Here is a 13,670-nt window from a genome sequence, read left to right as displayed (position 1 = left end):
CTATTACCTCAGATAATAACAGTAATCTATTTGCTGAATTTGCATCCAGAGTGATTTTTTGTGAACACCTGAAGAACTCAACTCTGATCTTTGGTTCTGGCAATGCAACGATCATCATTGTGACTCTCAGTGAAATTCTTCTCCATGTCTTTCAAAATTTTCTGTAGCTTGTCTCTGAGCTCTGACACAGCTGCTGTCACGTCCTCAAAGTGTCTCAGAGGACGGATGTTGATGCTGGATGATCCTGTAGACTCACTGAGTGCTGGCAGTGAGGGGTAGTTGAGGAGAAACTGGGTGTGATCCTCTGTGTGTGAGAGCTGCTCCAGCTCAGCGTCTTTCCTCTTCAGCTCAGTGATCTCCTGCTGCAGCTTCTCCTGAACATCTTTGACTCGACTCACTTCAGTTCCTGCTGGGATCTGATCTGCTGCTTCACATCAGAGCGTCTTTCCTGGAGGAGACGGATCAGCTCAGTGAAGATCTTCTCACTGTCCTCCACTGCTTTATCAGCAGAGACATTGATGGCCTCCACCTTCTGTTGAAGCAGCTTCACATCTTTCTCTTGGTCCTGGATTCTCTGATGGATTTGTTGTCGACTCTCCTGGAGCTTCTTCTGCTTCTCAGCTCTTTCTGCTGCAGCTGGGACTGTTTCATGGCCTTTATGTTCATCCATAGTGCAGAGATAACAGATACTCTGCTGATCAGTACGACAGAAGATCTTCATCACCTCATCATGACGAGAGCAGACTTTCTCCTGGAGGTTCTTGGAAGGATTCACCAGCTTGTGTTTCTTCAATGGTGGAGCATCATGGTGAGGTTGGATGTGATTCTCACAGTAGGAAGCTGGACATGATAAACAGGACTTGACAGCTTTTCTCTTCCTCCCAGTACAGACATCACAGGCCACATCTTCGGGTTCAGCATAGCAGTCAATAGGTGGAATGGTTTTACGTTCAGTCTTCTTTAGATCCATCACCAACTTTGCTAATGTGATGTTCTTCACCAGGGCAGGTCTTGGTATGAACTCTTTCCTGCATTCAGGGCAGCTGTATTTTCTCCTCTGATCTTCTCTATCCCAGTGGTAGTTAATACAGTTCCTACAGTAGCTGTGTCCACAGGGAATAGTCACTGGATCCTTCAGTATCTCCAAGCAGAAGGAACAAGAGACATTATCCTGCTGAAATCCTCTCTTCTCCATTTGTGCTTCTAAGTAATAATAAAAACTAAGTGTTCATGTTCTCGCTCATAGTTCAGAAAACTACTTTCTGTGTTTTCATTTGACATTTAATTGATAATTAGGTGTGCTGTTTTAGTGCCCTCTATGGGTGTTTCAGTGGTACTGCAGGTCAATTTCCATACTGGATCCATGTGTAGCTGTAGTTTACCTGTGTAGTTATTAAATGCTCAAGAGCTGGCACCAGAGTTAATTTAAACTTTTTACAAGCAGTTATAATGTGTTCTTGATCCAACCCAGCCAGCAAACCCAGGTGGGAGCCATGTGGGATAAATGATAGTAAACAATATGTATCCCAGAAGGTTTTGTCCACGGTTTTCATGGTGACCCTACATGTGTAGAATCAGGAATTTGTGAGTGAAACTACAAAACAAACAGTTGCATCATGGGTAACACAGAGCTAAATGAGCGCATGGACTTTTAACAAAATTGTTAATTTTATATATCATTTTTGTTATTTATGAAAATGCAGGACGTTGTCAATATTTATTAACTAGTAGATAAAAAGGAAGGGTTGTCAATGTTTTCAACTAGAATATGGCAGAATCTAAGGTTAATTTCACAAACAGTATTTATTCTTGAGTAGTTTTAAATATGTTTTATATTTAGACATTGTATTATTTGGGAGAAGAAATCTGCAAATCTGGGCTGCAATATGTAACTTCTATGAAGAATGTTTTTATTTCACATCCATTCATCCATCGTCTGCCGCTTATCCGGGGTCGGGTCGCGGGAATAGGCCCAGTCTTCCTTCTCCCCAGCCACTTCCTCCAGCTCCTGGGGGAACCCCGAGGCGTTCCCAGGCCAGTTCGGAGACATAGTCCCTCCAGCGTGTCCTGGGTCTTCCCTGGGGCTCCTCCTCCGGTGGGACGTTCCCGAAACACCTCACCAGGGAGACGTCCAGGAGGCATCATGACCAGATGCCCGAGCCTCAACTGGCTCCTCTCGATGTGGAGGAACAGCAGCTCTACTCTGAGACCCTCCCGGATGGCCGAGCTTCTCACCCTTCTCTAAGGGAGATTTATTTTACATATTTTAAAAAATATATAAACATGTATATATGGAGTACAGGACTATCTTGTATCCTTGGCCTCTTCTGGAAATGAAGCAGCTGCATGAAATGGTCTGAAGTACTTTCAGATTCCGGAATGGAAAGTCTTTTCATTCAGAACAGAGAGTTGACCTCTGAACCTTTGGATTCTTTCTGCAGCATACGCAGGTAAATTTTCACAGTTGGGAGTCATAACCTGACGCCGAGGTGGTAAAACCCACAATCCCAGCACAATAATTAACCCATAAGAACCCAGACCCATTTTTACATTCAGAAAAATGATGGGAGTTGTACATCATATTTCAAGGTTTTTTTTTATATATTCATTTACAGGCACACATCTGTAACATCACACATTTATCTAACTAAGTACATTAAACATTTTAACAAATACACATTTTAATCAGATAATGCTAAATATTTCAGATTCATAAACTCAGCAGACGATCTATCAGAAAGTCAAACCTGACAAAGATCAATGAAGTAACTTGAAATTAAAAAAAAGTAATAAGTAATAAAAAAACCAATGAAAATCAGACATTGCTTTTGAAATGTGGTTCAACAAAATCATCTTAAGCAAATTAATGAAACAGGCCTGGACAAAAAAGTTAAATGGCCTTTTTTGTCCATTTAACTTTGACCTTATCAAATCTGGAAAACATTACATTCAATCTCTCACAAACAGGTGGCGTCAAATGACTGGATTGTAGCCACAATTGCCCTGGGGCAGTTTCTAAAAATGAATGGATGTCAACATGACAAAGTAGCTCCGTAACAACAGCTGATGTCTGAGAAGTGAAGAAATGACAACAACGATGGAGACTGAAAGACTTAAACTAAAACACACATTTGAACTAATTGGTCATCATGTCACTGCTGACTATTTAGGTTTAACAAACTCAGCAGAGGATCCTTCAGAAAGTCTAATCCCAGCATGCAGAGGCTGAATGAATCTGGTCTGGACTCTGTGGAGGAGACTGATGGTTCCAGAGACGTTGTAGAAACGCAGAATACCTGCTCTGTGGTCCAGATACACTCCGACTCGGGAGGAAACTGGACCTGGTACTGGAGTTTGACTTTTGTTGTGCCAAAATGTACAACTATTTCTGTTACAGCGCAGTGACCAAGATTTGTCATTGAATCCAAATGAACATCCATCTGAGCGTCCTGATCTGCTGATGTTCTTGTATGAACTGCGATATTAACGCTTCCTCCGCTCCAATCCACCTCCCAGTAACAACGTCCAGGCAGATTCTCTGTACTCAGGATCTGAGGCCAAACAGTGAATCTGTGTGGATGATCAGGATAAAACTGCTGTTGGTTCATTCTTGTTACTTTTCTATTACCCTCAGATAATAACAGTAATCTATTTGCTGAATTTGCATCCAGAGTGATTTTTTGTGAACACCTGAAGAACTCAACTCTGATCTTTGGTTCTGGCAATGCAACGATCATCATTGTGACTCTCAGTGAAATTCTTCTCCATGTGTCTTTCAAAATTTTCTGTAGCTTGTCTCTGAGCTCTGACACAGCTGCTGTCACGTCCTCAAAGTGTCTCAGAGGACGGATGTTGATCCTGGATGATCCTGTAGACTCACTGAGTGCTGGCAGTGAGGGGTAGTTGAGGAGAAACTGGGTGTGATCCTCTGTGTGTGAGAGCTGCTCCAGCTCAGCGTTTTTCCTCTTCAGCTCAGTGATCTCCTGCTGCAGCTTCTCCTGAACATCTTTGACTCGACTCACTTCAGTTTCCTGCTGGGATCTGATCTGCTGCTTCACATCAGAGCTTCTTTCCTGGAGGAGACGGATCAGCTCAGTGAAGATCTTCTCACTGTCCTCCACTGCTTTATCAGCAGAGACATTGATGGCCTCCACCTTCTGTTGAAGCAGCTTCACATCTTTCTCTTGGTCCTGGATTCTCTGATGGATTTGTTGTCGACTCTCCTGGAGCTTCTGCTTCTCATCCATTTCTGCTGCAGCTGGGACTGTTTCATGGCCTTTATGTTCATCCATAGTGCAGAGATAACAGATACTCTGCTGATCAGTACGACAGAAGATCTTCATCACCTCATCATGACGAGAGCAGATGTTCTCTGGAGATTCTTGGATGGATTCACCAGCTTGTGTTTCTTCAATGGTGGAGCATCATGGTGAGGTTGGAGGTGATTCTCACAGTAAGAAGGACATGATAAACAGGACTTGACAGCTTTTCTCTTCCTCCCAGTGCAGACATCACAGGCCACATTTTCAGGTTCAACATAGCAGTCAATAGGTGGAGCAGCTTTATGTTCAGTCTTCTTTAGATCCATCACCATCTTTGCTAATGTGATGTTCTTCACCAGGGCAGGTCTTGGTATGAACTCTTTCCTGCATTCAGGGCAGCTGTATTTTCTCCTCTGATCTTCTCTATCCCAGTGGTAGTTAATACAGTTCCTACAGTAGCTGTGTCCACAGGGAATAGTCACTGGATCCTTCAGTATCTCCAAGCAGAAGGAACAAGAGATATTATCCTGCTGAAATCCTCTCTTCTCCATTTCTGCTCTCAGTAATGACTGAGTTTTTTTTCCTTGGAATAGTTTCAGTTCGCATATAAATATCTGGTTACTGTTGTGTCGTGGTCCCACCCATCATGCCATCTGCAAAGAAGAGGGAAAGGGAATAAAGAAGCTGTTTGAGCTGAACATATAGGACCATCATTACTTATAGAAATCCAAAGCTAAAGTGTGAAAAACTTTGAAATATGTATATTCTATATCAGGGAATAATCTCACACTGAGACATTTTGAAGAATTTATCTTTTAACCTTTTAAAGTTTAGGTGACCTCTTTTATGGGTCTTTGTCTTTGGTTCACTTCCAGAAGTGACATAAAATAGTCTCATGACTTGCTAAAATGTTTAGCAAGTCCCAGCCAATAGTTTGGCTTTCCCAGCCAAAGACTCAGAGGATAAGAACCACCTGCGGTGGTTGAGAAGGGAATTTCTTTTTATTTTATAAATATATATATGCCTGTGATAGTCTAGCTCATAACAGCAGGGTGCAAGATACTGGCAGGGAAAGCGTACATGGAGCGACATAACCAAGTGGCAGGCATAGTGTACAGAAACATCTGTGTAGAATATGGACTGGAAACCCCGAGATCAAAGTGGGAAACACCCCAAAGGTGGTGGAGAACGCCAGAGCTAAGATCCTGTGGGACTTCCAGATCCAGACAGACAAAATGGTAAGGGCGAACAACCAGACATTGTCGTAGTGGATAAACATCAGAGGAAAGCCGTTGTGGTAGATGTAGCAATACCAAGTGATTGCAACATCAGGAAAAGGAGCACGAGAAACTGGAGAAATACCAGGGCCTCAGGGAAGAACTGGAGAGGGCCTGGAAGGTGAAGACCACAGTGGTGCCTGTGGTCATTGGGGCCCTCGGGCAGTAACCCCCAAACTGGATCAATGGCTACAATCAGATCCCAGGAACAACATCAGACATCTCAGTCCAGAAATGTGCAGTCCTTGGCACAGCCAAGATACTGCAGGACCCTCAAGCTCCCAGGCCTCTGGTAAAGGACCCGAGCTCAGAGGATAAGAAGCCTCTGGTAGAGGCTTCTACCAGAGGCTTATCCTCTGAACTTTAGTTCAGAGGATAAGAAGCCCCCGCGGTGGGTGAGAAGGGAATTTACGATGATTGACACCTTTCTTTTTAAACCATCTCCAACAGTGAAGCAAACCTCTCCAGCTGGGAGCCACCTCTAACAGAGATGCTGACACCAACCATCACAGCCATCTCTAACAGAGATGTCTGAGAAGCTCCTCTGATGATGATGGTTTTGATTCTCATCTGTTTGATCCGTCCCTCTGTGGCCAATGCACGGTTGACATTAATGAAAGGGGATTTGAGAACAATATCTGTATACCGGAATATATATTTAAGAATATATGTAGATGGGAGCCGCTGATGTTAATTTTGTGTTTACTTTGTATTCTTGTGACTATAATTTTTTTTTCTGATTTTTTGTGTGATGTTCCGGAGTTCTTTGTTTTCTTTGTGGGTTTCTTTGGTGCCGTTATTCACAATTTAGCCACCAGATATTTTTTTAACACAAAAACCAAATCGTTGCATAGCTGAATAAAGATTAATCTGAGCAGTGAAAGTCAATGTCAAATTTATTTATATAGCACTTTAAAAACAAGTGTAAAACTGCACCACAGTGCTGTACAAGAACGACAACACAAATGGATAAAAACAGACTTTCAAACATTGCTTCAATTAAAAGCCAAAAAATAAAAATTTGTTTGTGATAGAATTCCACTTGTCTTATCCCCAACCCAGTTGTGAAATTTCCTCACTCCTAAATATTCCACAGTCCACAGTCAGTTGTAGTTCTGATAAACAAGAGGGAATTGATTGTACAACATTGTGTAGATGTCTTTCTGGACACGTTACAACAGGTTACAATGAATATGTTTTTTCTGTTTTATCAGCAAAATTACTCTTTGCAACTCCTGAACAATACCATGTGTTTCAGTTTCATTCTTTTTCCTGGAGGCTCTCTCAGGTGTTATGTGCAACACGTTTAAACATTTTCACAACAAAATATTGACTGATGTGCTGATTGGTAAGAATAGTTTCCATCAGATTTACACAAAAAAATTAAGAAAAAGTGACATGACAAAACTCAAAAGAACTGGCTAATGTTCTAGTTGTAAATACTCAAAGAAAACATTAACATAATCACTACTTTAAAGCTGCAGTGTAACTTTTATTTTAAAAAATTGCAATTAGTTTAAGTCAATAAAAATCCTCTGGAGCAGTGATATCCTGAATGGCTGAACAGAAACAGGAAGGGGCAGCACCCAAAAAAATCCCAACATCCACAAAACAAACAAGATGACAAAGAAGCTCTATCATGACAACTGATCTCTGAGCAGTGAAGAAAAGCTCTCAACAATGGAGGAGATTAAAGAAATTAGGACTAAAATACACATTTTAACCAACTTGACCACAGTTACTAACTTGTGGCTATTTTTAGGATTAATGAACTCAACAGAGGAATGTTGCAAGAAAAGTCCAACACCAACATGTAGCGGCTGAGTGAATCTGGTCGGGACTCTGTAGAGGAGAGTCATGGTTTCAGAGACGCTATAGAAAGACAGAATACCTGCTCTGTGATCCAGATGCACTCCTATTCTGGAGGAAACTGGACCCGATACTGTAGTTTTATCATTGTTGTGATTATATGTGTAACTGTCTTTGGTACAATTTAATGACCAAGATTTGTCATTTGATCCAAATGATTCTGCCTTGTTGATGTTCTGGTATGAAACTGCTATAGTTCCTCTGGCTTGCCCGCTCCACTCCACCTCCCAGTAACAACGGCCAGTCAGACTCTCTTTACTCAGGACTTGATAATGATCAGTGAATCTGTCTGGATGATCAGAATAAGACTGCTGTTGTTTTATGAATGTTGCTTTTCTGTTCCACTCATCTAATAACATATTCCTGTTTGCTGTGTTTGGATCCAGAGTGATTTGTTGTGAATAATTTAAGAATCTGTCTCTGGTCTTCGGTTCTGGCAGCAGAACATCCACTAGCTGCTGTAGCTTGTCTCTGAGCTTGACACAGCTGCTGTCACGTCCTCAAAGTGTCTCAGAGGACGGATGTTGATGCTGGATGATCCTGTAGACTCACTGAGTGCTGGCAGTGAGGGGTAGTTGAGGAGAAACTGGGTGTGATCCTCTGTGTGTGAGACTGCTCCAGCTCAGCGTCTTTCCTCTTCAGCTCAGTGATCTCCTGCTGCAGCTTCTCCTGAACATCTTTGACTCGACTCACTTCAGTTTCCTGCTGGGATCTGATCTGCTGCTTCACATCAGAGCTTCTTTCCTGGAGGAGACGGATCAGCTCAGTGAAGATCTTCTCACTGTCCTCCACTGCTTTATCAGCAGAGACATTGATGGCCTCCACCTCCGTTGAAGCAGCTTCACATCTTTCTCTTGGTCCTGGATTCTCTGATGGATTTGTTGTCGACTCTCCTGGAGCTTCTTCTGCTTCTCAGCCATTTCTGCTGCAGCTGGGACTGTTTCATGGCCTTTATGTTGATGCATAGTGCAGAGATAACAGATACTCTGCTGATCATACGACAGAAGATCTTCATCACCTCATTACGACGAGAGCAGATGTTCTCCTGGAGCTTATTGGTGGGATTGACCAGCTTGTGATTTTTAAATGATGGAGAACCATAGTGAGGTTGGAGATGTTTCTCACAATAAGAAACCAAACACACCAGACAGGACTTGGCAGCTTTCCTTTTCCTCCCAGTGCAGACATCACAGGTCACATCTTCAGGTCCAGCATAGCAGTGGGTGAGTTGATCTCCTTTCTGCTCCATTTCAGCTCTCAATAACATCGACTGTGTGAGTTTCACTTCTCTGCAACAGAGACTGCTCTGAGCTGAGGTGTAAAATATTAGGTAACTGAAGGGAGTGTCTCTGGATCCTCCCATCATGACGGTTGAAACCCAGAGGGAGGGAGAACAAGGAAGCTCTTTGAACTGAACCATCTCTGGTAACCCTGAAATGTTACCATGAGTGAATTTAAAGAGGCTGCTCACCTCAGATTGAGAATTTGCATGTTTTATTCCCAGATGGATGCAACTAGAGAACTGAAGTTGCAGCTAGTAAAGTATGTAAAAGGTTTAAAAAAATATTAAAGTTTAACTTAAGGAGCATAGTCTACGGTGGTTGACAATTTGGCAATAAACAAAAATGAATGTTAACTATATATGATTTACATCTCCAGTTAAACTCATAAAATTATTCACTTATATCCAAAAAATCCTTTAGTTAAAAGTTCTTAACTTATCTGCAAGAACTGTTTCTCAGTAGTTAAATTCATAGGAACTCAGTCTGCCTGCCTAATGATACATTTTGGACACGGCTCTTATTTTAGTTGAGAACATATCCAAGATGGTGTCGCAGCAGAAGCGTTCCAATTAATTTCAATTCAATTCACATGTACTGTATAGTGCCAATTCCCTATAGATGGTAAGATAAATAATAATAAATAATTTCATTTAACGTAACTTTATACAAAACCAGATTGCTTTTGATGGTTTTATTTAAACTCTTAATCCTTAAAGATTTATATTAGGCTATGTGACTTTGAAATAAGAAAACAAAAGCAATCATTGAATCACTGCAATTTATTTTTAACTTGTTCACACTTTGTTCCACAAACAAGAAAAAACAACAAACAACTTAAGTTAAAAGAAATACTGCAATACAACAAACAACAACTTATGTTTTCCACCTCATTTTACCTCTCATCACTGAAAGTGTCGGGTCACATACATAGGTGGATCCAAAGAGGACCAGAATCCTCTGAGCATGCCTCCTCAGGTGTGGAAAATTCTACTCTTTGAGGGAGGAGATGTTTAGATGTTTATTAAAATTTATTTTGTAATTTATGATTGCTGCTGTTGACCTTCACTCACAATCATGCATGCGCATACCTTCACGGAAGTAATGCAAATAACGCTTTTCAAAACAAAAGTAGCACCGTTGCATTGCACACTCGACATAGACACGTTTTTAAATTTATTTTGTAATTTATGATTTGCCTCACGCGGGCCGGACAGGGACGCACAAAGTGCCGGATGTGGCCCGCGGGCGTAAAATGCCCAGGTCTGCCCTAGATTCACCTCAGTTCTACTTGAGTGAGCTGAATTCACACTAAGTCAAAGAATAACAACTTCTGGAGACAAGTCAACATCACTTTAACCACACCCTCAGTCTTTGACCTGTGCATTCCTCTGACTCACACTTTATCTGCAGATGCAGTTCAGAGATCACTGCTGCACCTGCTGGAAGGCAGTCAGAATTTCACCTGTTCGGCTATTGTAACCCCAACATCTCAGAGGTCACAACAAAAAGGGAGGCACATCATGTTCTAGTTCTGGATTATTATAAACTAAGTACAATATTAGGGTTTCTAGTATGAGAGTGAGTCAGATCAGTGGTGTCAATTCAAGTTTATTTCAATAGCACATTTCGGCAATAGGACAGTTCAAAGTGCTTTACACAATAATAATACAGCAGCTTGTAAACCCATCCCTGCAACTAAATACTTAAAATTTATCAAAGCGACCTTTCAACCTGCAGCACCACTTCTGACTACACTGAAGCTCAGGCACCCATTATTATTTTTCATTTACAAGTAAATGATCCTGTTTACAGACAGTATCCATGTGTGCAACAAGTCATTACAGAAAGCAGCATCCCTTAAGCTCGTCCCACTGCCAAGGCTAAAAAGGATGGGACTTTGTGGATTAGTTGTAACACTATGAAAGGTATTTTTCATAGTTTATAGAGTGGGTATAACCAGATGCCATGCCAGTTCCAAAGGGCAAATCAGCAAGCTTTTGGTGATCATCAGTATATGTATTCTGTTGTAGTTGGATGTTTGTTTTCTTCCAGTCAAGTAACATCTGCAGAGGATGAAGAGGGTATCTGATAGGTATATTCTCAACTTTCATAAAATGAGAACCACAGACAATGTTAATTTTAATCAATTCTTCTGCAGAAGGAGAAGACACAGAAGAGCTACTTCTTCCAGCAGCTCTCCCATGTGTTCTGCCCTTTGTCTTCAGAACTGATCTTTTACTGAAGGAAAAAAAGGGAGGCTCTTCTGATAACGAATGGGGGAAGCACAGGATGCAACCCAGTTTTACGACTGAGAAGTAGCTCAGAAATTGTCCGAAGACCAGCTGCAAAAACATGTTGGAGGTTAAAGAAAACTTACACACTTTAGCAAATTCCTTTTCTCACTGGAGAACTAAACTAACCTTTATAGGAAGAACAAACTGGTAACTACTTATGTAAGAATAAGAAAACATTATTATTCTAACAGTATTGAGTTGGCTTCAAGGGGAGGGTCTCAAAGAAAAACTGAGGATTTTACGACCATAGGGCCTATGGTCCTATGGCCCTATAAACTTAGGGCCTAAGTTTAAATTATATTACTTTGTGATAGGTGCATAAAATACAGTTACGTAGCTTTTATTTTGAAAGCAACTATTGTTTTTCTTTTGTAAGGTCATCAGTGAACTTATGTACATCAGCTTCCAAAACAAAATTGTCCTTCAGCCATCGAATATGTCAGCTAATGTTAAAAAGGAATTGATGTAGGATTAAAGTTTTTATGAAAGGGAAAAGATGGTGGATCTATTTCATGGCTTTTAGTTTTGTTTTTATGAATAACATTAAAATACTGAGAATAAAGACAAAATGCTGTTGTGTAATGGAAGTTAAAACACTGACAAAATGGAAATTAGTTGAAAAAAAGGCTGTTGGATTCTTTCTAAGCAGTGCACATACACAGGATGCTTCTTTGATAAAGAAAGACCTACCTTAGTATTAATCTAAAGTACACATTTTCAAGCTCATTTAAATATCAAAACTTTTACAGTCTGTATCACTGGTCAAATTTTATTGCTCTCTCAAAGAGAAAACTTTTCCACACCGTCATTACCCGCCTGTTAGCTATTAAGTGAAAACATTATCATTTCAGATGTAAGCTTTATCAGTGTAGCTTGACTGTATCATGCGGTAACGTGCTAGCAAATGGGGAATCACATCTGTGATCTAAAAACGGCTTCCAAAGACAATTAAAGTTGACTAAAGTTTTTTTCGCACAGGATAAGCATTACATGGTAATACATAAATTACTTCCCAACGTTTACTTTTTATGTTTCGCATTCACACAGGATAACCAAGTGCACCTAGCTGTATAATCGAAGGCTACAAACAGAAGAAAATTATTCTTACCTCACAGCGAAATGCATGATGTGAGGCACCACTTGCATCTGATTTTGCTCCTTGTCTTCAGCCTTTTTATTTGACGATGTACATTACGGATCGACAGGATTTTGCTGATCCGGACTGAAAAGGTTTTCAAAGCAGTCTCCATTCTTCAGCAAAAGTAAATAAAAATGCTCCCAGGGAAGCAAAATATGCGCAATTATGTTTCAGATCCGATCCATTTCTGTTCAAATTAAAGAGATACCTATTTACACTGGATTAGTTTAATTCGTCGGAGTTCAGCAAAGATATACTACATATTTTAACAGAAAATTTTTGTTTATAAATTACAAATTATAAATTTTTGGTTATAAATTCACACAGGATTAAAAACTGACAGTCTTTGCTATTATTACAAATAACGTGATCCTTAGGTAATATTAATCCTGTGTATTACATAAGGGTTATGACTAGAGTTTAATATTCTAGTTAAAAATTTAATAATTTGTGCTCCAGTAACCCTCTCTGCTAACATAGCACTTATAAAGCAAGGAAATCAAGTATCTTGAGAATTTAGTGGTAAAAAAACATCCAGCATTTCAACAAGAAAGTGTTTTGTGGTGTGAAAATCAGTTTAAACGCCTTTGTCAGCAAGTAATCACACTAAACGAGATGTATGTATATTTGTATGTCGCCTATGTAAGTTATGCGTAGTTATAAAACCTCTCTAGTCAAACTGTGCCAACATGGCGGCGCTAATGTGCCAACATTCGCGCCGCCATGTTGAACAGCTAGCTGTAGTCTCTGGTTAGCTGTTCTCGGCTCTCTGTGCTACGACGGGACGTTTTCCAAACAGCAACATTTTTTTACTTTAGGTTCCAAGTGTTATCACAATGTCACATTTCCCTTGATTAAACTGTTAAAATTAAACTAAAACATCACTTACCCTCAATGAATCGCTCTCTCTGGGTGTCGAGTACGTCTCCGGTCTTCTTTAAATCTTCCTTTTGTGTCTTCTTCTGTTTTTTGGCCTGTTTGCAAGTAACTTTAAGGAGCATTAGCGCCATCTCCTGGATTGGTTCAGAAATAGGAAATTAACACAGAAAAACCAGAGTGATTTTGTTTTTCAATCATACTACTTTCATCAAATATTTAAATTGTATTTACTCCAAACATATTTTTTTATTGTGTAATTAATTTAATTTATTCAGTTTTTATTTATTTATTTTTTTACTGTTTCCTTCTGGCTCATTTCGGTTGTACTCCACTCCGTCATAATAAGTTGCATACAATAACTACATAAAAAGATGTTTTTGTTTTTTTACAACAATAAAGGGATTTTTTTTAAAGACTTGACTGACCTATTCAATACCCTATTAAATGCCTTACATTTAATATTAAATGTTTATTATTAAATGTAAGGCATTTAATACATTTAATAATAATAATAATAATAATAATAATAATAATAACAATGATAATGCTAACATTATTATTATTGTTGTTGTTGTTCATGGATCACATATACTTATGAATGTATTTGAATTTCTTTGATAAAAGTGTATGCTAATCAAGATGAGCACAATAAACAGGCATGTAAATAT

General features: G+C 39.8%; 3 pseudogenes; all 3 read right to left on the bottom strand.

Annotated features, from left to right (window-relative positions):
- Nucleotides 1–77: 77 nt before the first annotated feature.
- LOC129376475 (E3 ubiquitin/ISG15 ligase TRIM25-like) lies at nucleotides 78–1,195 on the bottom strand (annotated as a pseudogene).
- Nucleotides 1,196–2,624: 1,429 nt separating this feature from the next.
- Nucleotides 2,625–13,071, bottom strand: LOC129376609 (tripartite motif-containing protein 16-like; annotated as a pseudogene).
- On the bottom strand, nucleotides 4,858–8,657 carry LOC129376473 (tripartite motif-containing protein 16-like; annotated as a pseudogene).
- Nucleotides 13,072–13,670: the final 599 nt, after the last annotated feature.

The sequence above is a fragment of the Poeciliopsis prolifica genome, unplaced genomic scaffold (genome assembly GCF_027474105.1).
Source record: "Poeciliopsis prolifica strain line A6 unplaced genomic scaffold, Auburn_PproV2 SCAFFOLD044, whole genome shotgun sequence".
Lineage (NCBI taxonomy): Eukaryota > Metazoa > Chordata > Actinopteri > Cyprinodontiformes > Poeciliidae > Poeciliopsis > Poeciliopsis prolifica.
The sequence above is the reverse complement of the archived record's forward strand: the minus strand, read 5'-3'. Positions and strand labels throughout refer to the sequence as shown.